The 26,621-nt window shown below is 49.2% G+C and overlaps 1 protein-coding gene and 1 long non-coding RNA gene across 8 annotated transcripts in view; one reads left to right on the forward strand and one right to left on the reverse strand.

Annotated features, from left to right (window-relative positions):
- NAV1 (neuron navigator 1) overlaps positions 1–16,927 on the reverse strand; it is a 237,757-nt gene extending 220,830 nt beyond the window's left edge. For 3 of the 6 annotated variants that reach the window (XR_012122954.1, XM_037015167.2, XM_037015164.2), the window contains exon 1: positions 13,460–16,926. The gene's annotated coding sequence lies outside the window, so the exon portion shown is untranslated. Of the gene's footprint in view, positions 1–13,459 lie in introns of all 6 variants that reach the window. The other 3 variants (XM_037015169.2, XM_037015166.2, XM_037015165.2) reach the window with 2 other exon arrangements.
- LOC140844515 (uncharacterized) lies at positions 1,568–16,689 on the forward strand. Of its 2 annotated transcripts, XR_012122956.1 has the most exons (3): positions 11,762–12,570; positions 12,699–12,920; positions 13,181–16,689. It is a non-coding gene; the product is annotated as an uncharacterized lncRNA (long non-coding RNA). The 2 variants fall into 2 exon arrangements; XR_012122955.1 differs by having other exon boundaries at positions 1,568–12,920.
- Positions 16,928–26,621: the final 9,694 nt, after the last annotated feature.

A 26,621-nucleotide genomic window follows, 5' to 3' on the forward strand; every position in this document is an offset into this window, starting at 1 on the left:
CCAGGGAAGAGCCTGCTGCCCCGAGCTTTTGCCCACATTTGCCACTGCAGACACGTAGCAGAATGAAGCCTCTGTTTACAGGGGAGGATGGGCGATCTTCCAGGGCTCTTCAAGGAGATGGCACTTGAGAACCTAGTATGTTTTCAACACAGGAGATGGGAGGATGTGCTCTCTGCTGGCTGGGAGAGGGACAATTCTTCTGGGAGAGTGGGGCCCAGGGACTGGCCTAGAATCTCTGGAAGGACTAAGGCCTGTTCCTTAGACCCCTCCTGGAGGCCCAGTTCAGACAAAGGACGGGCTAGGGGAGCACGGTGAAGAGTGGGGGCACTCCCCACGTCCTGCCTCACATGCTGCCCAACTCCCCACCCCGCCCACGCTCTGCCCCACCTAATTCCTACAAGCCCACGGGCACTCACTTCCCAGGAGCCCTTTCCGGCCCGCCAGCATGGACAGTGCCCTCCTGCACCCTGCCCCTGCCTGGGTTGCCTCTGTTGCATTTATTATAATGGGCACCATCCCTGGTCCACTCACCAGGCCGTTTCTCACAAATGAGCCACGTACTGTCTGTGCCAGCACCCAGCACCCAGCACGGCCTTGGGCTGTGGCAAACATTCAGTGAATGAATGAATGTGGCACTTTCCACCCTCTCACTCGACCTGAAGTCCTCAGTCTCCCAGCCCAAACCCTGCCCGGGCCCTTCTCTCTGGCTGGCTGTTCTCACCAAGTCCCCGAATGGCAAGCCCTGGGCAGAGCCACGTGTGGCCCAGAGGCTGGTGCCATGCGACCAGCTGGCCCTCTCCCTTCCAGCACCCGGGAACCCACCTGGCTCCCAACCCCCACCCTCTCCCTTTTCTGGCCTCTCTTTCGGAAGCACCTTTTTCCTGCTTCATTAGGCCGCTGTGTTTCCTGCACAGGAAAAGGGCCTTTTGATTCAAGGCAGTTATTTTTAGCAGGCCTCCCTCCTTTGGGGCCTTGCTTGGGTAAGGGTCTGCGATGGCCCGGTGGGAGGGCAGGGAGAAGATGCTTGGGACTTTCCAGGGTCCCAGCCACCAGGGCACAGAAGCTGGGGACTCGGAGGAGGCACTGGACCCACAGGAAGCCTCTGCTGCTATTCAGACTGGCTCTGCCCTCACCCACCAACGTCCCCTAACACAGCCTCCCAGGTCCCCAGCTTGGAAATCTCGGGACCTCAGAGGCAAAGAGTTACAGGTATTAGATTTGGAGAAGAACCTGGGGACCAGGTCTGATGAGGAAACCGACTCATCGGGGTTAGTGATGTAAACGAGGGCACGCAGAAGTGAAATGCAGGCCCCCCAGCTAGAATCACCCCTGGTGCTCGCCCAACCTGTCACATTGCAGGGGACAGTGCATGCAGAGCCACATGCAGTCTCAGCAGGGGGCTGCGTTACAGGTTGAACTGTGTCACCAAAAAGGCCAGTTTAAGTACTGACCCTCAGCACCCCAGAACACCTGGCAACAGGCCTGCCGCAGACGTGATTGGTTAAGATGATGTCACGCTGGAGCGGGGCTGGCCTCGTAAGTAGGTGTCCCTTTACGAACAGGGCAGCTTGGACACAGACACACATGGGAAGCCGAGGTGGAGGCACAGGGAGGAGACGGCCTCCTGACTGTGGAGGCAGGGACTGGGGCGAAGTGTCTCCCGGCTGAGGGGGGCACGGGCCGCGGGGAGTACGGGAAGCCGGGGGCGGCGAGGGAGGGCCCTACACCGCAGGTTTTGGAGGGGGGCCTGGCCTTGCTGACCCCGTGATTTTAGGCTTTCAGCTTCCAGAGCTGGGACAGTGGATTCCTGGTGGTTGAGCCCCCAGTCTGTGCCGGTGGTGACAACAGCTCTGGTGGCCCACACCTGGCTCTGCACCGGTTTGACATTAGCAGCAGGGGCTCAGGCAGAGTCCTCCCAAAGAGAGGCACTCCTCTTTGATCCTCTGGTGGCCCTCCAGGCGCAAGTCATCCAGTCCTGTTGGGTTTTCCTTTGTGAAAACTGCCCCCTGCTCCCCTTTCCCAGCAGGGCTGCGCCCGCTCCAACTTTCCCTGCCAGGAATGGGACGGCCGGCCTGCTGGCCCAACTCCTCCTCTTACCATTCAACGCCATTCTTGAAGGTGCTGGGTTCTGCGCTAGGTGCTGGGGTCCCCTTGGTGCAGGATGGCACCCTGTGAAAACACCGCCTCATCTGGTCACTTCCCCGCTGAGGCCCGGCCGTCTGCGGGCCGCCTCCGGGCTGCAGTCCAGCATGGCCTGCTCTTTCCCACAGGCAGGGCCAGACTCTCCTGCCTATCAAAACATGCCAGCTCAATTGTGGTCAGAGAACAACCTTCTGTCTTAGAGAAGCCAGTGGCGCCTGTCCTGCTAACCTGGACTCTCTAGCTCCTGGAGGCAAGGGGGGCTCCCAGACCATGAAGGAAAGAGAAGGCATGTGCGGCCTTTTACAGTAAGCCCCGGAAGTGAGAAATGCTCTGGGGACAAAGGTGATGCTGCAGACTTCAAAGACTTTCGGCGCTTCTTTCAAAACCTGAGCAGATACCCTGTGATGCTGAGTAGATGTGAAGCTGAGAGCAACAAAAACAATCAGAAGGTTCCCCCCTAAACAAACATTCTGGCATCAGAAGTTAAAGGGAAAAACCTAATCATTTAACATGCGTGAATCTCAAAGATGCTAAGTTGGGCTAAAGATGCCAGATGCAAAGTAGAATATACCATATGATGCCACTTAGATGAAGTTCAGGAACAGGCACCGTGAATCTGCGGTGACACACAGCAGAACCCTGACACAGTGGTTGAGGGGGGTGTGGGGACTGGAAGGGCCAGGAGGGAAGCACTGTGGGCTGAGGGAAGTGCTCTATCAGGGGATCGGGTGTGGGCTAGGAAGGTGTGGTCACTTGTCCAGAACACATGGAGCTGCACACTTGAGCTCCTTGTTTGCAAATCGTATCTCTATTAAAGAGAACAGAAGAAGGAGAGAGAGAGCAAGGTTCTCTCCCTCTCCATTGGGGGGAAAGGCTGCCCGGGGCACACAGCGGAGGCGGCTGCTGAAGGTGTGAGGACAGTCCTCTTCTGCTCGCCCCTAGACCCTGGACTCTTTCTCGCTCGGGCTCTGCTCAACCCCTGATGGTTTAGGCAGCAGCCCGGGTCTCACTGCAAAGAGGCAGATGGAAGCCAACAGAGAAAGCAGCTCTGGCCCACGGGCCACTGAGCACGGGCGCTTTCTGGCTCACAAGTGAGGCCTTCTGCCTCAAAGGCATGCAGGTGGGGCCTCCCTGGTGTCCTTCTGCTATGGCAACGGCCACCGCCTGCAGGCTGGCCCACAAAGGCTTGAGCTCATCATTTCAAATCTTCCGCCTTCCCAGATCCTTTGCCTCAGCCGCATCTGCGACCTCTCCTTCTGAAGCCGGCACTGTTTATTATGCCCTGGGAACAGCCTGGGCCTGATAAGAGGCGGGCTTTGCCAAACAAAACCCCAGGCCCCTGCACTTCCCCACGGTCCCCAGAGGCTGCAGTCTGGAGCCCAGAGGGGCCCAGAGGAACCATACATCACAGAGCCGGCACCGCTCCCACCCCAACCGTCTGACCCTCAGACAGGCAAACATGTCCCCTGTCTGGTATATAAACACCCCTTTGCGGATAAATCCACCCAGAAGCGTAGTCTGCAGAGCCAGGGAGCTGTTTGCAGTACCCTTGGCTTTGCCCAGTCACTCTGCCTGCATTTCCCCTCCGAGGACAAGACGCAGCAAACCGTGGGGCGTGCAGATCACGGATGACCAGGACTAACATTCGTGCCCCCCTGGCTTGTCACACCCTCTAGGGCAATCCTCACAATTCTGTGGGGCAGGTGCGACTGTCCCCATTTTATAGGTGAGTAAATTGAAGCTCGGGGAGGTTGCAGGAACCCAGGGCAAGCTACCTCCAAAGACTGCATTGCTGGCACATCACTGCCTCAGAGGCTCTGCGCCTCCCGTGGGCAAAAGAAAGGGGAAGGGTATTCTATTCATTCCTGCCCGTCCCTCAGCTTAAGAATGAACCGATCCCTTACTTCCAAGCAACCAATGAGCAAGTATTTCTAGCCCCTACTATGTGCCAGGACCTTTAGAGCTCTAAGTCCAGCTGAGTGCGGCCCTCCAGGCTCCTCTCTGCCCTGGGCAGCCTCCCCCAGACCGTATCCGCCCCCCAGCCCTGTCATCCCAAACACAGAGGCCTTTGTCTGGGACTGGATGTCGGGGCTGGCGTGTCACAGTCTCTGTGGCCAGATCAGCAGTGGCCCTTCCCACTCACTTCCCACAGCCACCCTGACCCTGTGGTCTCTTTCTGGGCCTCCCAAGTGGCCTCTGGTTTCCTGCTGGCCACGGCTAGCGAGAGGAAGTGGGGAGATGACTCAGAGAAGCACCCACCGTGGCCTCAGCAGCTGTGTCTCTGAACATTCCTCCAGGAGATGGGTAATGAGTGACAGAGAGATTTGGGTGTCACGGGAGATGGAGAAACAGCGAAGGACCAGTATAGTGGGAGGTCCAGACCAGCTAAAAAGTGAGAGAGTTTTAATGGATTGCCAGTTATTTTCAACTCTGAGGGGAAAATGAGAAACAGAACTCCAAATATAACACCTTTCACATGGTTCCTTTGGGTAAAATTAGCAGGAGCGATAAAATTGACAGTGTACTTTTAAGAAGCTTGTATTGAAAGACAAATCATAAGGACCTGTCAAAATAAATGCAATAGCCAAATTCATAATAAAAACTCTATGGAATTTCTGTATCTGCACAACAGATATGACATCTGCAGTTATGATCCAGAGGCCATTCAAGATGCCACCCTTCTCTGCTGTATATGGCCATGGGGTACATCGCAAAGATCAGGGGTCAGGGTAACCCGCTTGATTTTCTGAAGTTGTGTGGCTTTGGGTAAGTTAACCAGCCCGTCTGAGTCCTGTTTTCACTGTCTATAGAAAGGGGAATGTTTGTCCTGACCCCGCAAAGGGTTGCCATGAAGATTGAATAATGCTGGATGTGGAAGCAGTCAGTAACTCGTACACTGAACCACAGGACCTTCCACTGTAAAGGCCTGAGAGGGGAGGAAGGGGTTTGGGTCTAGGGACTTCAGTCCAGCCCAGCTCTACTCTCAAACTCAGACCGTGACTGCCCCACAATGGTGTGGGTCTCACACTCACACAGATCTCCTGGGGGCTCACCACCCACCCAACTTATTCCTAGGACAGAAAGCTCAGGGCCGTGGAACTTTTCAGAGGTCTACAGAACAAAAAACTATAGGTTCCAAAATACCAACTTAAAACTGCAAAATTTAAATTAATGAAGGTTTGATTAAACATCCATAAAATGTTAACATTGTGTCAAGTGCATCTAGACTTAAATTCAGTTTTCATAAGAATTCATTATATTTGAAAATAACGTGTAGGTAAAATTGTTCTCACTTTGTGGTAACTTCTGCTTATGTTCAGGGTTACCAAGTAACAGCCAATTTTAAGTTACAATTGACCCTTGAACAACATCAGTTCGAATTGCATGTATATGCAGATATTTTTCAAAAACCATAATGGAAAATTTTTTGGAGATTTTCCACAATTTAAAAAACATTTTCTTTCCTCTAGCTTATTGTAAGAATACAGTATGTAATACATATAACATGAAAGTATGTGTTAATTAGCTGTTTAGGTTCAGTGGGCTTTTGGTCCATAGTAGGCTATTAGTAGTCAAGTTTGGGGGAGTCAAAAGTTATGCTTGGATTTTCAACTTCACCGGGGGTCAACACCCCTAATCCCTGCATTGTTCAAGGGTCAACCTTAGTAAGAAATGAGTCACCAGTGTTCAAATACTTTGAAGAGCAAAATCATAAAAATCTTTAAAAATTTGTACAACAAAACTATTAACACTTCCTGTGGGACATGGGGTGTGGGACGTGGGGTGGGGCATCCTCTCCAGCAGCTGGGTCCTGGGGCCCTCTGTGGGCAAGCACACCAGGGGGCACCAAGGCCATAAGGTGATGCCCTGGGTCTGTTGGGCTCAGCACTGTAGAGAAGCTTCCCCAGGGCCAGGCTGTTTGTCCTGTGCCCCCTTTGTGTTTAGAAGACAGGATATCTGGATTCAAAGCCTGCCTTTCTCATGACTATTATGGGTGGTCGCCATCAAACTGTACAGAAGACCTTATAACAACAAGCAACAGTTTCCTGTCCCACCTCTTCCCAGCCCCACCTATTGCCCAGACAGTGTTGTCATTCATTCTGTCGGGGTCCTACCCACCTAACTCTAGAGAATGTACTAACAACTTTATCCCTTGTTTTGTCACCTTTGGCAGTATTTACCACTACCCGACAAATTATTGAAAATAACAAAGGGTCACTTACATTAAACCCATCTCTCTCCTTCTCTTCCTCCCAATATTTTAGTTCCTTTAATCTTAACATTGGGTTTCCTGTTTTGTAGCCCTTTAACAGACTCAGTCTAATCCCCTCTGTGTGAGATGAGAGTACAGGGCACCCTCACCTCCGCTCCCCACCTCGCCTGCAATCAGATCTACCTTCATCCGGAACTGCCATGTGCAGCCGGCCCAGCGACTACAAGCAACCGCATTGAGCTTTACCAATAAACACCATGTATACTACACCAAACTCAATGCCGGTAAATGTCACCTACATTATCTCGACTCTGTAAATACTGTTCAAAACTAGAGCCTTGCAGCGTCTCGACCTCACTTTCTTCACTGCTAAATGGGGGCAGGAGGGCAGGTCCCAATACCTCGAAAGATAAGATGAAGAGGACAAGGAACAGGAATGGCACTTCGAAGGCTTTTCGTACCTATGAGAGCTCATTTTTTTATAATTATTATGTAACACACAGCAGGGAATGGTAAGGACTCGTACTATTTGTGCTACTTACGTAACTCTCTGTACTTCAATTTCTTCACCAGTAAAATGGGGAGAAAGCTAGGCCTGATCTCACCAAGTGGTTGAAAAGATTAAATGAAATAATAAAACGGAAGTCTTTGCCTTCTCCAAATGTAGGTGATCACGTGTCATTTCTCTCTTTCTGGAGAGAAAACCACAGTTCAGGCCCCCTCACCTAGCAGGCTATGGGTTGAGAAATGCATAGCGCCCTCTAAAGGGAATCTGGGGAACAACTGGAAAATCTGAATGTGACTTTTTTTTATTAAGGTATCATTGATATATACTCTTACGAAGGTTTCATAAGAAAAACATGAATGTGACATTTTTCAAAATAAAACCTTGCAGGGGAAAAGAAACCTTGCAATGTTGGAAAGCACCTCACCTGTCATGTAGCCCTTCCCCAGGGAATTTGCTCAGGGACAGGGGATAGCTTGGTGGACATCTTAAAGCTCCTTGTAAAGCTGACCATGCCCAGGAGGTGATGGGGAGCATGCAGATTTTGGGGGCCCAGTGGTATGGGGGTGCCCACGCAATGGAGTTCTCCTTCTGAAGCTTTAGGGAGGGAGGGCTGGGCGCCTACACAGAGCTGCCCCAGAGGAAAGCTAAGGCAGACAGCAGCCGGCTGGGGCCCCGACTGGGGCCCCCCCATGGAGTATCATCAGCTGCTGCTCCTTTGTTAAAAGCAAAGCAGTTGGTGTATCTCTGCATCACCCGGAACCAGACACTCCTTCCTGTCAACTCAATTACCTGCACCGATGAGCTGGGAAGAGGCATGGTGACAGACAGCAGCAATCACCTACTGGGGACCTATTCTCTGCCATACCTGCATGTCTACAGAAAATCAGGGGACCCCAAACAAAATGAAACAACTCCACAACAAAGAGGAAGAGGCCAGAGCTGCGGTCAGACCCCCCCTTTCTTTCTGCCTCCAGGTCCCCATCTCTTCCCTGACAGCCCTGCTCGCAGGTTTTCAGGGCGATCTACGGATCGGAAAAAAAAGCTGCTCTGCCTGATAAAAGGTGGTCTGCCTGTGAACGGTCCGTGCCAGTAAGCTCGTACCTGGAGGGCTGCATTTCATTCAGGACACAACACATTCAAACGGCGACAAACTGTTCTAAAGGTAACTGGTGCAGTGAGGAGGGTGAGGGGGAAATTTGGCATTTACTGAAATCACTCGCTGAACACCCTGGGATCCAAGGGTCTTACTTGATCTGCACAGTCACTCTGCCTGTGTTTCCTGAACTTGCCAGCTTGGAGGAATCACTGTGTGGAGGTTGTTAAGATCAGACAAGTTAGGAAATACTGTTTCATGAGTAAGGCATTGTCATGCAACTTTTCCTGAAGAAACTGACTCTCTAAGAGATTCCAGGCCTGCCCAAGGTCACACAAAGCCATTCCAGTGTTGGTGTGGCTAGTACGACTTCAATGGCTGACATTTGCTGAACACTTACCATGCGCTAAGGACGTCATGTGGCAAAGTCAAGACTTGCACCTTGACTCCAAGTCTGACTCATTTCGTGATCCAAATTCTTGCTATGACATTATATATCTTTCCGGAAAATACTTGAGAACACATCCAATGAAGATCTAAAATAGGGTTGCTGAGAGCAGAGAGGAAAAGATAGGGCAGGCACATGGTAGCTGTTTCCAAATATTGAAAGGCTGTCACTGGGCAGGGCAATTATGCTTATTATGCATGGTTTATTTTGAGTATCTCCCATTTTATTTGCAGATGCATTTTGGTGAAGCCCATTCACCTTTTGGTATCTTTCACCAGTGGACTGAAGTCACACCTGTGATGGATTAACACAAGGAAGAACTCTGAAGGACAGAGCTGTCCAAATATGAATACGATGACTTCAGCAAACCATTATTGGGTTTTCCCCAGACACAGAGGTGTCCAAGCTGGATGGCCCTGGTGGGGATATTTTAAAGAGGCCTGATGTTTCTGGAAGAGAAAAAAATAGGGCTACATGACAGTTAAGGGTCTTACCAACTTTGAAAGCTGAATTCCACACAAGTTGGTATTTACTCTATTTATAAATGGATTCTAAAATCAAGGGAAGGATGTAAAATGTGCCAGTATTTATTGTCCATATGGGGAGGGAATTCCATCACTGAAAGCTGGGACCAGTCAAAGTTTCCAGGGAGTAAATCAGCTCAGCCACTGTGTAGCTGTAACCAACCCTCCCTGTGTGTCAGAACATGGAGGCAGCTTGGAACATGACACACTGGAGCTGCATTCCAAGCCACATGAAGCTGGACCTCTTGGGGTGGGCCCAGCAATCAGTGATTTTTAAAAGCTCCTCAGGTGATTCTAATGTCCAGCCAAGATGGAAGACCTACAGAAAATGAACCTCTAGCCAATGCTGATCTTGGTGCCCAATGAGCCTCTTAATGACCATCTCTACACCTGCAGTTCATCTTTATACCTGCACCAGTCAAGTCTCTGACATGGGGGCAGTTGTTGAGAGATTGTATGTCACGAAGATCAAAATCAAAATCAAAATCCCTCTAGGACTTTCCTCTGGATGGGGAGGTCCTTTAACCCTTCCATGTTTCAAAGTCCTGACTTTTCTAGCTATTACAAGCTTTCCATAAACTCACAGGGACAATGCAGAATGCTGGTTGTCAGGAGCTGGGAAGTGGAGGACGGGGAGTGAGTGTTAAGAGGTACAAAGCCTCAGTTTGGGAGGATGAAAAAGTTCTGGAGATAGATGGTGATGATGGTTATACAACAATGTGAATGTATTTAGTGCTACTGAACTGTTTGCTTGAATGTGGTTAAAATGACCAATTGTATGTTCTATATATTTTACCACAGTAAAATATTTTTGATGTTTAAAGTATAGTAACTATAAAGAAAAATATAATAAACATGCATTGACCATTGTAGAATGTTAGTGCTTTGTCAAATTTTCTGCAGTCTTTTTAAATGAAAGAAAGAAATTATACAGATTTAAAAAAAAATGCTTTCAGAGGGATTCATCCCAGGAACATAAGGGTAATTCAACACAAGGAAAACAATCAACATAATGTACCAAAACATATGATGATCTCAACTGACACAGAACAGAGCATTTGACAAAACCCAGCACCTTTCATGGTAAAAAACTGGGAATAGAAGAGAAGTTCCTTAATACAATAAAAGGCATTTATGAAAAACCCACAGTAAACATCATATTCAATGGGGAAAGACTATAAATTTCCCTTCCAGATCAGCAACAAGACAAGGATGCCCATTCTCCACTTTTATTCAATGTAGCACTGGAAGTTCTAGCCAGAGCAATAAGGCAAGAAAAAGAAATAAAAGGCATCCAAATTGGAAAGGAACGTATAAAACTAATCACAGTTGACATGATCCTATATACAGAGAATCCCAAAGAATCCCAAAGAATCCAAACACAAAAAAAGCTACCAGAATAAACAAATTCTGCAAAATTTCAGGGTACAAGATCAACACACAAAAATCAGCTGTGTTTCTCTACAACAGCAATGAACAATTCCAAAAGGAAATTAAGAAAACAATCCCATTCGCAAAAGCTTTCAGAGCATTTGAACTAGACACCAGAGCAATCATACTCCTTTGGCATGGAAATAACTTGTTTTTAATGGTCACTTGCTTGAGGCACTGCATCAGCACCTTTAATTTTTCATGCATATTAGTGCATCTCATACTAAAATCAAGCAGAGCAAATAGATTTGATGGGGATGCTAGTATAGACTTCACAGGATGTGCGTAAGCAGAACGACATCCACAGGCAGGTCAGAGCAGCCCAAGCCCAGCCAGCCTGCCTTTCTCCACATCTCAAGAGTCACAGGAAGCTGGGAAGTGAAATCCCAGGCCCTTCAGAGGAAATCAGGCCTGAGTCAGCCTTCCTAGGAGGTTGAGGGAGAAGATTAGGCCCAGGAAACTGTTCACTAAGGGTGTTTTTCACTTGAAAATTTGGTGGTTTTTTTCTCCTTCAGTTGAAGAAGGAACTAGAAGTGTTTTTTATTATTGTTTTGTGACTAGGGGCCAGAACGATGAAGGGTCTGCCAAGGATTGCCACATCTCTCGGTTCTCCATGTTGCAGAGACGCTCATTGCTGGTAGTTGGTTCCACCAGAGATAACCCTCCGTACCCCGTCTCTGTTCCTCTCTCTTGCCAATAAGCTAAGTGACCTCTCTGAGATCTACGGATGGAAATGTGAGCAGAGAACCCTTCTGAGTACAAGACTGGGTGTGTTGAGAGGGACTGAGCCCTGAACTAGAAGACCTGCCTCTGGGCTGGTGTCTGCAGCTCCCCAGCTGTGCAGCTTTGGGCCCCTCCCCGCCTTCTGTGGCCTTGATTCTGGTCTGTAAAGTGGGGGAAGGCAGCCCAGGGGTGAGGAGGGGAAGAGATCCTTTTGACTTTGACATTCTCATTTTTCTAAAGGCCAAACTCTTTAAGAATTCAAAAGAACTTTAAAAGAGGGAACTGACATTGATAGAAAATGGAAAGATGAAAAGAGAGAGATGAACTTTTAAAGATGGATAGGAGATTTTTGACTCTAGACCATTCTTTTCTGCAGGGCCAAAGCTGACCTGAGGCTCACAAGGACTCAGGAGCGGGCCAGATTTAGCAAGGGAAGGAAAAACAGCATCCCTGTTTCCAGTCTGAGGCCAGAGCTTCCCAAGGAGGTCCCAGGAAAGGCCCAAATGCTTACAGCTTGCCCACCTGTGGGCAAATCAAGCTGATTATGGACCACGTTTAAGGGGAGAGGGAAGGTGGAGGCAATTCAAACAATTCCCAAAGAATGAATATATGGGCCCTGGGCTGGACTGGAGGCCTCTGGGTGGTACTTAGAATTTTTCCAATTTTATTAATTCAGCAAGCATTTATAAAAAGTGCCTTAGTATGTGCTGGGTGTTGTGGGTGGTCAGACAGGGTATCTGGCCGGAAGGCATTCACAGGGAGATAAGGAGTGTGCACAAATACCCAAATGTCTGAACAGTGAATTAGAATGTGAAACCTGCCCTAAGGCAGTTCAGATCTATTTGTGAAGTTTAGAGGAGGGTCTAAGTTCAGGATATGGCCCCAGAGGCTGGAGCACAGATGTGAAAAACCTTCTCTGTTCCTCCAGCAGTAGCAACTTTCTCCAGCTCCATTTTACAGAAGTGAAAACCAAGACAGAGAGGTAAGAAATCATTTGCTCTCTGATCATCCAGATGCTTGGCAACACAGGCTGACACAGAACTACCAAGTGATTGAAAACTTCCCTAAACTGAAGTCTGCCCCTCCCAGGAGTCACAGGATCTAGTGGTGAAAGCATATAACATTACAAAGCTCTCTTAGGGGAGGAAATCCACAGTCACAGCTATTTGGTCTCCTTTCCCTGTTTAATCCCAAAGACACACCAGCCAAAATTCAAGGCAGGATAAAAAAATTCGTAAGCAGGCTGCAATCACATGGGTCTCAGTTCTGAAAGGGAGCCAGGGTCTCTGGAGCGACAGCTCCGCCTACTTGGGGAGGCGTTCTTGGTGTGAAGAACCGGCTGCCCCATTATAAGTGACTGCGCTGGCGACACCAAGTTAACTGCTCGGGAACAAGGCACGCCACAAGACGAAAACGCCGACAAGCCCCTGCTTCCGCAGAGCGAACGAGGCCGCAGGCTGCTCGGCATTGAATTTGAACAAGCCAATGGTATCCCAACCACTGAAACAGGAAGCCAGATAAACAGCACGTTATCAAGGGGGGATCCGGGTGCTTCCCTTAAGCCGGCGCCAGCTGCGCCCTGTGGCTCTCCTAACAAAGTCCCATTGACTCACCAGCTGATTTTCCTGTGTGCGGCTCCACGGCACAAGGAACCCTCTCTGCTGGGTGGACGTCACCCCCGCACACGGCCCCCACTACCCACCATTTGCGTCCTGCCCGGATCCTGCCTCCCCTCTGCCCGCTGCGGACTTGGCTGATTCTTTATCCTATGCCCAGCTTCTGCCGGCTCTGAGGATTCTAGAAGGGACCACAGGGGCCCAGGCGGCGGGGGCTCTCAGGTGAGCTCGGGGCGTTCACCCAGCCTCTGCTGCCCGCTCCTCCCGTCTCCTGGCGGGAGCCAAAGAGGGCAACCTCAGGGAGCCTGGCGCGGGGGCGCTTCTCAGCGCCTCCTGGGGGCCCAGGGGGCATTTTCTGGGACAACCCGGCAAGGTCACCTGCCCCGGCTGCTCCGCTGGGATGAGAGATGTGGGTAAGGGTGTGGGATGCCGTAGCACTTGGTGCCTCTGATGATAGGACCACAACGCACTTTAAACTTCAGGTATTTCACAGAAAGGGAATCTGTGCCTCAGAAGGGCTGGAGTTGCGTAGCCCCGAGTGAGTAAACGCCCGGACCAGACGCGCAGTCCCGTAGGGACATCAAGGCACACACCTTCCCCGGAAGCCGCCAGCACCTCCGCTGTTCTGCCAGCGCCTCTCGCGAGCCCAGCCCGCAGCCTCCCTCGGGCACCACGCTCGCCTCCCCGGGCCCCGCACGACCTGCCGGCCGAGCCCCGCGACGTGGGGACCCTCCCGCGACGACCCCGCGCGGGCCACTCACCGGCGCGCGCGCCCTCCCGGGCTCCGGGTCCGCGCCGCCGCCGCGCAGAGGGGCGCATCCCGAGCGGCGCCGGGCCGGGGGCCTGCTCCTCGCGAGAGGAAAGTTTCTCGGGGCTCTGGGGCCGCGTCCACCCCGCGCACGGGTCTCGGCGTGGCTGCGCGCTCCCGCCTCGGGCTCGCACTAGGGCCGCCGCCGGCCCCGGCCCCACAATGCGGAGGGAGGCGGCATCCTGAACAAAGTGCGTCCCCGGGGCCGGGCGGCCGGGGGCGGAGCCTCGTGACCCGCTGCCCCAGGCACACGCCGGCGGCCCGACCGCTGCCCGGGGAGGGGAGCGCGCGGCGGCCGGGGGCGGCGGGAGGGCTCTGCTTCGGGGCGCCCCCGCCTCCCTCCCCTTGCTCTGTGCCCGTTTAACCCGCAGAGGGGCGGAGGCATGGGTCCCTTCCAGACTTTGTCATTGGAGAGCTATTCCCGTAACCCTTTCCTGCCTTTGCCTTCCCGTCCCGCCTCCCCGGCCGCAGAAAGCCGGCTGATCGGTGGTGGGGCTGGGGCTGCGGGCGGGCGGGCAGGGCAGGAAGCCCTTGCACAATTAAGCCTTTCCTTGCCCAGGGACCCGCCACCTCCACTTCCAGGCCCGGCCGCCTCCCACTCCCACACACACCCTCTGGCTGCAGCAGCCCCGCCGTCCTTTAGGGGAAGGGGACAGACAGACCGCCCAGCGGCCTCTCCCCGCTCTGACTCCGCCCCTTTCCTTCCTCTGTACCGGTTCTGAGCTGGGACTTTTGGGAGCCGAGAACAGGAGAGGTCCCAGCAAGTGCCCTGCAAATAGTAGGTGCTCAGTAAAATACATAACTTCTTCCCACCTTCCTCATTCTGCCCCCGCCTCTTGTAGGGTCGTGGGAGCGGAAGAAGGGAGCAAGGACACGACAAGACCCGAAGAGAGTGAGTGGGAAGGAGGTCCTCTGCGGGAACCTAGGGCAGCCTCTTTGCAGTGCGAGGATTCCACCCGCATCCCTGCCTCCTGGCCTGGGACCTTACAGGCTCTGCAGGAAGGGCAGGACGAAGTCGGGTGGCCTGTGCTTCTGGAGCGGGTTTTGAATTCCGTGGGAGAAAGGGGGTAGCTGTGGCCAAGGACCCAGCAAATCGGGACCAGAGACTTCCCCAGCTGCAGCCAACAATCCCAAGGACAGATTTATCTCCAGCGCTTGGGAGTTGAGGATAGAAAGCAAAAACGCCCACTCTCTGGGAGGGAGGTCTCCGAATGCCTCCCCAGCAATGTGGGCCAGTGGGGAGCAGTCGCCAGCAGATTCCCGAATCCCGCCTGAGCCCCACTCCAGCTAGCCAGTCAGATCACAGTGGCTGTGGACATAAGGGGGTGATACAGGCACACTAGGCAGCTGAGTAGCAGTGACATCGAAGAAGTTATCTGATCAGGAAAAGGATTTGTATATGGTTTATGTCTCCAAAGGGAATGAGTTATTTGGTGGGGCAGGTGGGCCATCCCAGAGGGACATGGAGAAGAGTCCTTTGCCCCGTGTGTGTATCAGCCGAAAGTATGGGTTCTTAAGGCAGACTGACTGGGTTCACACCCTGGCTCACTACTTACAAGCCATAGGAACCTGAACAGATTCTTTAACCACTCACTGATTCTTTAACCTTAATTTATTCATCTGTGAAATGGGTGACAGTTGCTATCTCAAGCTTGTAGGGAGGATTAAATGTGATAACACAGGTGACATCTGGAGTAGTGTCTGGCAGTACTCGATAACCATTAGCTGTTATTTTGATCTGTGAGTCCTACAACTTTGCATACGATTTGGCATTCTGAGATGTGCTGACTGGAATCCTTTCTTGCTTTTCACAGTCGCCTGTGCTTTAAGAAACAGCAGTGTTTTTCTGAGGGCTCACAGAATGGGCTGGCTGAGCTCCTTGGCCCTTCTTGGCCCAGGGACTGAGGATCACACATGTTGGCATTGCAAACCAGTATTAGAGACTGAACTGCCCCCTGACCCATTGTGAAGTTGAACACAGGGCCCTGCCCACACTGGAAATGTTGGAATAGTGAGTTCCGTGGGTCCTATCCAGAATGGGACGGAAGTCCAATGCTGTTATTTTGTGAGGGTTAAATCTCTTCCATCAGCATGTACAATCAGTATTTCTCTCCCGTTTGTGAATGGCTGATCATACAAGTCCTTCCTCCCCTGCCCCAAAAGTCCCTATCACAAACCCGCCAACGGTGAAGGATGTATGCATAGACATGACAGCATGCGGGCAGCTTGGGAGGCAGGGAATGAACAGGCCCGTCTGGTTGGGGTGAAAGGCAGATGCGAAGGCTCCTGAAAGAGTAGATTGATAGGACAAAGCAGCAGAGAGGAGAAGCCAGAGGAGACTACGGATAGACTGCTCTCTGGGAAAGAAGCAGTGACCCCGCCCATCCCAGAAGCGGCCTCTGCCAAGTGCCTACTTTATGAGTGGTTTTCCTCTGAACACAGTGATGACTCAGTTGCTCTGAATCAAGCAAATGGATTTTCCTTAAATGTGAAAATCAATAAGTACAGGCAAGGGCCTGGCTATGGGGAGGGGGAAGTATAGACAGCCAGAGGGTGCTAGGGAGTGAATGGTGGGTAATGGGGGGACTGAGATTCAGGCTCACTGGAGGAGGACCCTTGGCTCAACGTACCCTCCCCCCCACACTCACTGGGAAGGGGGCCTCCAGAGCTTGCTGACCTTACTGAGACTCCTTAAAACCCCACAGTCCCCTGCTTCCACCCACAGCTTAGAGCCAATCCTGCTTCAGGGCAGGAGATTGTTAGCAAGAGGATTACCGTCAATGTGACAAATGGGTTTTAAAAAATCAGCCCAGCCTGGGAGCCTTGTCACCCCCATCAAGTCTCAGACCTGGCTTGAGATGAAGGCTTTGGGAGCCCCAGAAAGCGTAGTGAGTGACATTTTCAGGCCCGGCCTGGTTTCTTTGCGGGTCTGCCTGTTTTCCTGCCACCGGGAGGTCTGCAGACCAATGCTAACTTGTTCCTGCTGCTCGGGCTCTCTGACGTGGGGCCTGGAGGGTCTGGCCGAGCCAGCGTCCTCTCCTCCACGTGGCCCGCAGAGCGGCCCTCTGCCCTCGGGCCCTCTGGCTCAGGGCCTCCGTGGCACTTCGGAAGGCCCTCGGCAGGGATATGAAGACAGCACATTGCTTCATTTTTGTGAACATTTAATAAATGTCCTAGAGCTTCTGAGGTGGAGTCTGACTTCCTCCTGCCAAGCACAGTGGAAAAATACTGGGCATAGCATCAGGGGGCCCGCGTCCAGGCCGTGATCCAGTCACCTGCTGATGAGCGTCACCTCTGCCCGTCAGTGGGAGGGGGTGTTGACACCCAGGGGACAGCCACCACTGCCACCTACCAAGGCTCGGGGGAGTAGTCACTGAGGCGACGGAGAAAACGGCTGACAGAGTGCCCTGCACGTTTAAGCAGACCTGTGATTATTAAACAGCACCAGCTCATCTCCCCTCACCCCTCGTCAACCATACCCACCCCTCCTGGCCCCTCCCCTCCTCACTCCTCCTGGCCCCTCCCCACCCCTTCTCCCCATCCAAGTCACATTCACTAAGGCTGTGGGCTCAGGGCTTGAAAACTCATCTTTGAGTGATAGAAACCTGACTGTCCACTAATAACCCTTGTCCTTTCTAGCTTCGTCATCAACAGGGAGGGGCTTCATGCCAGTGGTATGGGGTGGGGCGTGGGCAAGGCAGTTGCACCCAGCTGTGGCCCCGCAGGCCTCAGGGCCCCCTTTCAGAAGGGCCCTCTGTGGTGGCTGAGCTGGTGAGGGCCTGGGAGAGAGTGTGTGTGGGGAAGAGCTGGCACAGGACTGAATGTTTTACAGGAGGGAGCGAGTCACTGCCTTATCGGGAAGATGCTGTTGCTCCCGATCTCTCGGTTGCCAGGAAGTGAGATGTGCTGAAAGCCATCACAGTATTTTTCCAAAGATGGCTTTTCAAGAGAGGTGTTTCTTTAAGGGGCCAGGAGGGTAGAAATGGGGTTGGCAAGGAGAAACATTCCCCTTTAAGAAGGCTGGCTCTGGCTATAGCAGTCCTGGGGAAGTTAGTTGTCCTTACTTACAGACCACTTGCTGGGGGCCATCTGCCAGTCTAAGCTCTTAGCATGTATTAACCCTTTAAGGCTCACTGAGGCAGCATCATTTTAATCTCCATTTTATAGGTGACAAAACTGAGGCCAATGCCTTGCCTGAAGCTCACAGCCAGTAAGTGCTGGAGCTGGGATTTGAACCCAGGCAGTCTGGCTCCTGAGTCCATGTTGTCAAGTGCTGTGTATATGCGGAGGAAACGTGTACTTCAGCAGCACTGTGAGGTCAGTGCAGGGCTCTATCACTTACTAGCACCACTACGTTTCTTTCTTCTTAACAGCTCTTTTGAGGTACAATTTACATAGTATAAAATTCACCTATTGTAAGTGTATGAATCTGTGATTTGTAGTAAACCTATGGAGTTCTACAACCATCACCACAACCAAGTTCTAGAGCATTTCTGTCACCTCAAAATGTTTTCTCCTTCAGTCAGCATGTTTGAATCTGAGTCTCTACTCTCTCATCTGTAAAACAGGAATAACAATGCCTGCCTAATAGGATCGTTGTGAACATTAAATGGCATACAAATGGCATATGGTAAATGCTCAAGCTATGTGAGTTATTATCACTGTAGTCATTTAAACATAGACTTTCAGAACTGAAAACGGTCTTAAAGATTAGTTAATCCCATTCTCTTCTTTACCATATAAATTAACTAGGATGCCAAGATGTTAAGCATCTTGCCAGTTGAGGACACACAGCAAATTCAGTGTCGGGGCTGGGACTGAAACCCAGGTCTCGTGGTTGGTAGTTCAGTGTTCTCTTATCTCCCAAGGGACTTTTCACCCACGGCACAGGGATGTCATTGTCTAGCCCTCCTGTTCATCGGTGCCTTTAGACAAGTGCTGACTGGCAGGCATGCACCCCAGGAGTTTGCTTGTCCTGCAGCTAGAATGCCCAGCACTCTGGCTTTGGAGCAGAGGATGCTGGGGAAGCCTGAGTGCAGAATCAAGGGATAAAATTCCGTGTGGAGGCTGAGGCAGGAATGTCCAGAACAGGAGATGTATTGACTCAAAGAATCCAGGACACAACCAGCCCCTGTAGAGCTCATAGGCAGGCCAGCCTCCTGGGCGTGTGACCTGGGCAGTCACACAGGACCCTCTGCTTGGTTTAATGCTCTGCTGTTGCCTTCTTTAAGTTCTTCATTTTTTTTAAAAAGGGATCCCACATTTTTATTTTGCACTGGACCTCATAAATTATGTAGCCAGTTTTGCCTATGGGACAGGGAGCTGAGCCCAAGCTAGACTCTTAAGGTCCCAGTAAGGAATAATGTTAATCCACCCAGAAATTACACAAAAGTGTGTGTGTGTATGTATACACACACACACACACACATACATACAAACTATATATGTAGATGATATAGTCATAGGACCTTAAATTGAGACTTAAGACAAGTAAAAGTTGAAAAGCAATTTGCACAGTGTGATTTAATTTATATCAAACATGCCCCACAAAATTATATACTTCAATGTGTACATATACCTGTGTACAAATACTATTTTTTTAATCTAGGAAGATACTTTAAACTGAGCCATGATTACTGCTGGAGAGTCATCAAGGGAGTTGTTTATTTTTTCTGTATGTTTGATGGCTGCAGGTGCTTTACAAGGAGAATATATTCATATATTACTTAAACAATGACAAAATGTTAAGATACTCCTAATATACCTGTGAACATTTTCTTATGGCAACAAATATTTTTAAAACACTAAGAAGTGTCTTGAGAGGGGGAAGAGTGTGAAATGGGGACCCTCTGAGTGGTAGGTAGAGAGGTAGGGGTTCAGGCCGTGACAGGGCTTGAGGCTGGACATGGGGAAGGGGATGTTGGGCAAGGAAACCCAAAGACGAGAGGATAGGTGCTGGGTGACAGCGCCGTGGGTGGGGGGGCGCTGATAGGCCTGTGACTTGTCAAATGAACCTGCTGATGAAGGCTGCAGAGTTGACTTCGGTGGAGGTGAGCAGAAAGGGATCAGGTGGGGATAGACAGGGAAGTCCCTCCCCAGGGAAGAAGCGCTGGGGCCCTGAGTGGGATTTATCAGAGAATGAGAGGTTTCAGGCAATGTGCCCGGTGGGTGAAGTATAAGCTCTGGCTGCAATCAAGCCTCAGAATCACGGCATCATAACTGTGTGACCAAAACCTTTGAAACAAATGATTCTGGCAGGGCTGCTGGGAGCATTTGATGAGATGATGTAAGTAAAGCATTGGACCCACAGCCTGACAGCCTGGGAGACCCCAAACTTTCCCCCTTCCCTTGAACTGATTCTGTGGTTTGAGCACTAAAGTTTACATGTGTAAAGAGCCATTCTTTCAAGTTCTTCCTTCTCAGTTTTCTGGGAGAGCCACTAAGAGCCAGGATTCTGAATTGCGTCCTGCAAAGGGCTGAGCTAAGCCAGCCAGGACGGGAGAGGAGCTGGCTGCAGCCGCAGGGCTGGGCAGCAGGACAGAAGAGGAGGACTCAGGCCTCAACTCCCAAGCAGAGCCAGCGAGGGTGACTTTGGGGCAACCTGGCAAGGGTCTCACTTGGGGATCTCTAGGAGAAGAGTGCTCTGTGAATGCTGATCCCAGTTTCTCCACATTTATCTCACCCCCTGGTGCTGTCAGCACGGTTCCCCCAGCTCTGGGGAGGGTGGATGATTGGCAGGCCCTGCTGCCGCAGCAGCCTTCTGCCCTGGGTACAGATGTGCTCCGCAGCAGCTGCCCCTCGGAGCCCACACCTGTTGCCTAGATCAGCTGCCGTAACTCTACTCCTAGGAAAGCAGGCCAGGTGCCCAAGCTTTGCTCAAGTCCTGCCTTCCAAAGGCAGGTGGAAAGGCACGGTATCCTCCCATCCCAGCAGTGCATGCAAGCTGCCTGGAAGGTCCCTGCAAGTCTCAGCTACAGACTGGGGCCCTCTTCCAGCCCAGAGGTGCTTCCAGCTGGACAGTCCCCCAGGCCCTCATCGGTCCTCTGGCCACCCCATAAAACCGGGAAACTGAGGAGCATGGAGAAGGCAGACGTCTGGGATGGGGTCCATCTAGAAATCCTGGCGAGGCAGTGGGTGCTGTGGGGCTGAGCTGTGATGACCAGAGGGGTCAAAGAGAATGAGAGCTGGGAGAAGGCTGGCCGTGGGGCCAAGGATGAGGCTGAGGCTGGAAATGTGCCCTTTTGTTGCTTGGGCCACAGAGACCTTGGCTCTGCAGATGGCCGCCCTGGGAGCCTCCCTTTCCACCCTGAGCATGCGCGGGGCCGTGGACGGGGCCGGCATCGTGGGAGCGCTGCGCAAATGCCTCTCTAAGCGGCGGGGAGCCAAGTGACCTTCATGGGCAGCATGGGTACTGAGCGCCTCCAGGAATCCCAGGTCTGGGAGAAAACTTCCACAAGGCAAATCCGAGGCACACGTCCCCTGACATCCAGACCTACACAATGCAAAGCACATGCCAATACACATAAAAACCTCCCAGCAGAAACCCAGATGGTGAATTGGCACTGCTGATGTCTGGACTGTACACCCACACCCACGTCAGTCCTTGAATGAGCATGTCTCTGTTTCCCCGGTCCACTCCACACCCAGGCGAAGCAACCGGAGCCAGCGGTGCTCAGTGTGCTGCCACGGCGCCAGCAGGAAGGGCTCTTCCCCATCAGCCCTGGCAGTGCCAGGAGAGGCAGAAACAAGGGGCAGGCGGCTCCAGGCCAGATGTGAGACACTGCTGCTCCCTGCTGGCGTCTCTGCTTCTGCAGCCACCAGGAGGTCCCACGGAGGATAAGAGTATTGGAAAAACTGTGCAATCCGTCTGGGAAGGGCAGGCAGAAAAAGACCAGTTCAGAATCTCATCTGGAGCTCCTTTGATGAGACCGAGAAATCAGCATAAAACCCAGACTGAGTTTCTGGGCGGAGTGAGACAGACTAGCAGCTTGTCCTGAAAGCTTCTGTGGCTTGGAAAACTCCCTGCTGCCAATCCCCTTGAACCTAAGTTGGGAAACCATCAGCAATAGCCCTTCGGCCAAGGCCCACCACTCAACCCAAGGAAAGAGAGAAAGAGAGAAAGGAGGGAGGGAGGGAGGGAGCGAGGAAGGAAAAGAAGAAAAGAAAGAAAGTCCTCTCTCCCTCTCATTTCTTATTTCATTGCAGAGCTCTCCTGAGCTTTTAGCTTACTTTATTGTGGGTCTAATGTTCCCCCTTAATGTGGGCTACAACGTGATCATCGTGAATGTAATTTCTTTCTTTCCCTGAGAGAGGGGTATGATGCTCTTTGGGAAACCACTACTTGGAAAGCTGAGTTAGGAGATGAAGATGGGGGGAAAAAAAAGAAAGCTGACTTCTAGAGTATTTGCATTTGTGGTTTGCTATTTTAAAAATCGTATCATACACCCAAAGGATGAAACTGGAGACTGGATTCCAGAATCTTTACTGGAATAGTCACAGGGACCAGAAGAGCGTCATGACTGATAATTCCAACAGAATTAGTATAGAAGCCGCAGGAGAAGTGAAGTCACTCATTTCTTAAACCCCTTCGTCTGCCCTGCACCCTCTTCTAGTGGCAGGCCCAGTGCCCTCCTTCAAGGCCCAGCTGCTCCGCCAAGGGTGTGCCGCTCCCATCACCGTGAGGCCTCCACGCTGGACGGCGCTGAAGCTGCTCCGGCAAAGGCCATCACTGGCATCTTAAAAGCTACACCTAATAGGCATTTTCCAGCTCTCGTTTCACTCCAACTCTATAGCATCTGATATTTTAGCACTCATTCATTATTTATTTGTTAAAATTTTATTGGGAAGTATTTTAGACATGCCAAAGGTACAGAAAATAATATAACATACCTTTTTGTATCAGTCAAGGTTCTCCACTGAAACAGACCTAATAAGATATTATGTATTCACTCATTCATTTATTATGAAGAACTGGGTCAGGCAATAATGGAGGCTGACAAGCCTCAGGATCTGCCAAGTAAGATGGCAAGCTGGAGACCTAGGATAGCCAATGGTTTAGTTCCAACCTGAGGCTGAAGGCCTGAGAATCAGGTGAGCTGAAGGTGTAACCCTAGTCTGAAGGTCAGTGGGTTTGAGACTCAGGAGGAAGCCAGTGTCCCAGTTCAAGGGCAGTCAGGCAGGAAGAATGCTCTTTTATTTGGGGGAGGGTCAGTCCTCTGGTTCATTCAGGCCTTCAACAGATTAGATGAGGCCCACCTATATAAGGGAGAGCAATCTGATTTATTCAGTCTACTGATTTAAATGTTAATCCCATCCAAAAACATCTCACAGAAACACCCAGAATAATTCTGGCCAAATATCTGGGCACCTCTTGGTCAAGCAAGCTGACAAATAAAATTTCACCATCACACTTATGAACGTCACACAGTTTAAGAAATAAAGCAGTACAAATATAGATTAAGTTCCTCTTCTGTTTAATTTTCTCTATCCCTATGGAGGAAATACTATTATGAACTTGGTGTTAATCATTATATTCCCATGCATGTCTTTACACTTTTACTATATTATATGCTATATATGCATTGCATGTTTTAGACATATGAGAGGAATCATACCTCATATATTATACAACTTTCTTTCTTGATTCAACATTATATTTGTAAGGGTCATCCATGTTGATGCATGTAGCCTTAGTTTACTCATTTCCACTGCTGTATGATATTCCATTATACAACTACATTACTTATCAGTTCTTTTGTTTCCAGTCTTTTGCTGTTAAAGCAGAGCACAAGTCAATAATCTTTTAGTAAATTTAAACAGTCACCACAAACCAGTTCTAAAACATTCAAACACACAACAGCAACCCCTCTGACTTGTTTGCAATCAATCCCAGTTCCCATCCCCAGCCACAAGCAGCCACTCATGTGGTTTCTGTCTCTGTAGATTTGCCTTTTCTAGACTTTTCACATAAAGGGAATCATAATATGTAGTCTTTTGAATCTGTCTCTTTTTACTTAGAATAACATTTTTGAAGTTCATTCGTGTTTAGTATGTATCAGTAGTTCATTTATTTTTATTGCTGGTGCATCAATGTAGCACATTTTGTTTCCTTACCAGTTAATGGATAGCTGGCTTATATTATATCTGACAAAAAACAGCTCTCATATTTATAATTGTTCCTTTCTCTTATTATTTTTGCTCTAACAATGATCTTTTCTGATGTTTTAAATAATTTTTTTAAATCTTACATTTTTACCCATTAGTTACCAATTCTGTCACTCTTCACTTATGAAAAATATTTTTTCTATATTTAGAATTCTATGCTGATGATTTTTTTCTCTTAATACTTAAAATGACTGCTGTGCTATCTTCTTGCTTGTATAGTTTCCAATGAGAAATAAGTTGTAATTTTTTTCCTTCTGCTTGAAGGACTTCCTTTAATATTTCTCATATTATAGATCTGCTGGTTATGAAATATTTCAGCTTTCACATGTTTGAAAATATCTTTATTCAACTTCAAATTTTTTTAATGTCTTTATTGAGATATAATTTTCACACCATACAATTCACCCACTAAAAGTGTACAATTCAATGATTTTTTTTTAGTATATTCAAATAGTTCTGCAGCTATTACCATAATCTTATTTTAGAACATTTCATCACCCCCAAAAGAAACCTGGTACTCATTAGATAACAGTCTTCCCTCTTTCCTGTCTCCACACCAACCCTAGCAACTGCCAATGTACTTTCTGTCCTGTAGATTTGCATATTCTGAGCAATATACATGTAAATATAAATAAAAGAAAAATAGATAAGTAAATATGGACCACATATTGTATGTGGCTTCTTTCACTTAGCATGTTTTCCATGTCCCTCCATACTGATTGACAAATAATATTGCCTTCATTTTTTAAAGATTTTTTTTTTTTTTTTGCTGGGTAAAGAATTCTAGGTTGACAGTTTTTGCTTGTAATACTTTAAAGATGTTGCTCTACTGTCTTCTTGCTTGCACTGTTTCCAATGAGAAATCTACTGCCATTTTTATCTGTTCCTCTGAACATTACATGCCTTTTTCCCCCTCCAGTTGCTTTTTAAGATTTTTATCTTTATTACTGGATTTGAACAATTCAATTGTGTTATGTTTTGGCATATTTTCTTGATGTTTCTTGTATGTGGCCTTTATTGAGATTCTTGGTGGAATTATAGTTGTCATCAAATTTGGAAAGTTTCAGCCATTATTTCTTTGAATTTTTTTCTGTCCCCCTCCCTTTTCAGAGGTTCCAATTACACATATTTTAGGCTGAAACTGTCACTCAGCTCACTGCTGTTTTGTTTATTTTTTTTTAATATCTTTTTTCTCTGTATTTCATTTTGGAACATTTCTATTGCTGTATCTTTGAATTTGCTAATTATTTTCTTCTGCAATGTCTAATCTGTTGTCAACCCCACTCAGTGTATCTCACATGTTGCAGTCTTCATGTCTAGAAGCTTAATTTGGGTCTTTCAATTTTTCATCTTCTGTGTATCGTCTTAGTGTTTTGAACACATAGATTCAGTTATGTGTATTTTATTATCTTTATCTGTTAATTCTAACAGCTGTGTCAGTTTAGGGTGGGTTTCAATTGACAATTTTTTCCCTCATTATGATTATGGGCCATGCTTTCTTTTACTTTGTATGCCTAACAATTTTTTATGGACACCGGGCATTTTAAATATCAATAACTGATTAATGGATAAATAACACATATATCCACACAATGGAATACTATTCAGGGATAAAAAGAAATGAAGTAAGGACACATGCTACACATGGATGAACCTTGAAAACATTATTGTGGTAAAGTGTAAGAAGCCAGACACAAAGGCCACATATTATGTGGTTCCATTTGTATGAAATGTTCTGAGTTGGCAAATCAAACAGAAAGTAGATTAGTGGTTGCCTGGGGCTGGAGAGGTTGGAGGAAAATATGGAGAGACGGGGATTCTTGCTGGGTTGATGAAATGTTCTCACATGAATTCTGAGAATGGTTGCAAACCTGTGAATATACTAAAAATCTACCAAAAACCATTGGAATGTACATTTTGAATGGACAAATTATATGGTATGCAAATTATATCTCTATAAAGCTGGGCTTTTTTATTATCTGACGGTTCCCTTTCTGTCCTCCTTTCCTTCTTTTCTTCTATCGCTTTTTCTTCCTTCTTCTCAGGCACTTACTATGATTCAAATACCCTCCCAGACACTGAGCATATAGAAGTTGGTCAAACATGATTCTCTCCTCAAGGAGTCCACAGCTTCATGTCTCTCCTTAGTTCTTTGCAGCGAAGGAAGCTTCTGTTGAGAGCTTCTATCTATTCCAGGTTATGAAGAATAAACCTAGTCCCTCTAGGGTAGTATAAATCTGAACGTAGGGGAACACAGGCGATGGCCCTCCCTGCTCAAAAGCAAGTCAATAGCCTGGGAGACAGGCGTTAACATCCTGCACTTATTTAGCCCTTCCCTTCTGTAGTGGTGTTACTCCAGGGAGGGGAAATCCCGGGGCACAATACGTTTGACTTTATTTCAATCAAAGGGAGAAATAAAGTTTAAAACCCGTTTGCTTACAAGCAGTCGTCCCAGGTCTCTCTCTCTCTCTCTCTCTCTCTCTCCTGCTGGGGCAGAGGTGAGCGAACACTCCCCCCAGCCTCTCAGGTCCAGATAAGCCCTTGCTTGCCCACATAATTACACATTGATATGGAGATGAGCGACTTCTCTCCACACCTTGGAAACACCCGTTAATACGTTAATACGGAGACACACTAAAGCCAGGCGAGAGATTCTGGAAATATTGCAATTTTACCCACAAGTGGGTAACAAAATACACATAGCATAGAGACAGGAGCCAAAATTCCTTTCCCTTCAGGTTTCAGGGCCCATTACTGGAAGCTCATTACTGAGACACTCAGCAGCTTGCGAGGACAAACTTTACTACTTTCCACACAGCCAAGCTTGAACCTTAAGCCAGGCTTCCTCCTCCTTCCCGGAAAGGCTGGTGGTTGACATGAGGGTTGGAGGCCTTCAGGCCCAGGTCCCTTCAGGCTCTCTTGTGGTCCTTGATATCGCTCCCTTTTCATCT

This window comes from Manis javanica, chromosome 11, assembly GCF_040802235.1.
Source record: "Manis javanica isolate MJ-LG chromosome 11, MJ_LKY, whole genome shotgun sequence".
Classification (NCBI taxonomy): Eukaryota; Metazoa; Chordata; class Mammalia; order Pholidota; family Manidae; genus Manis; species Manis javanica.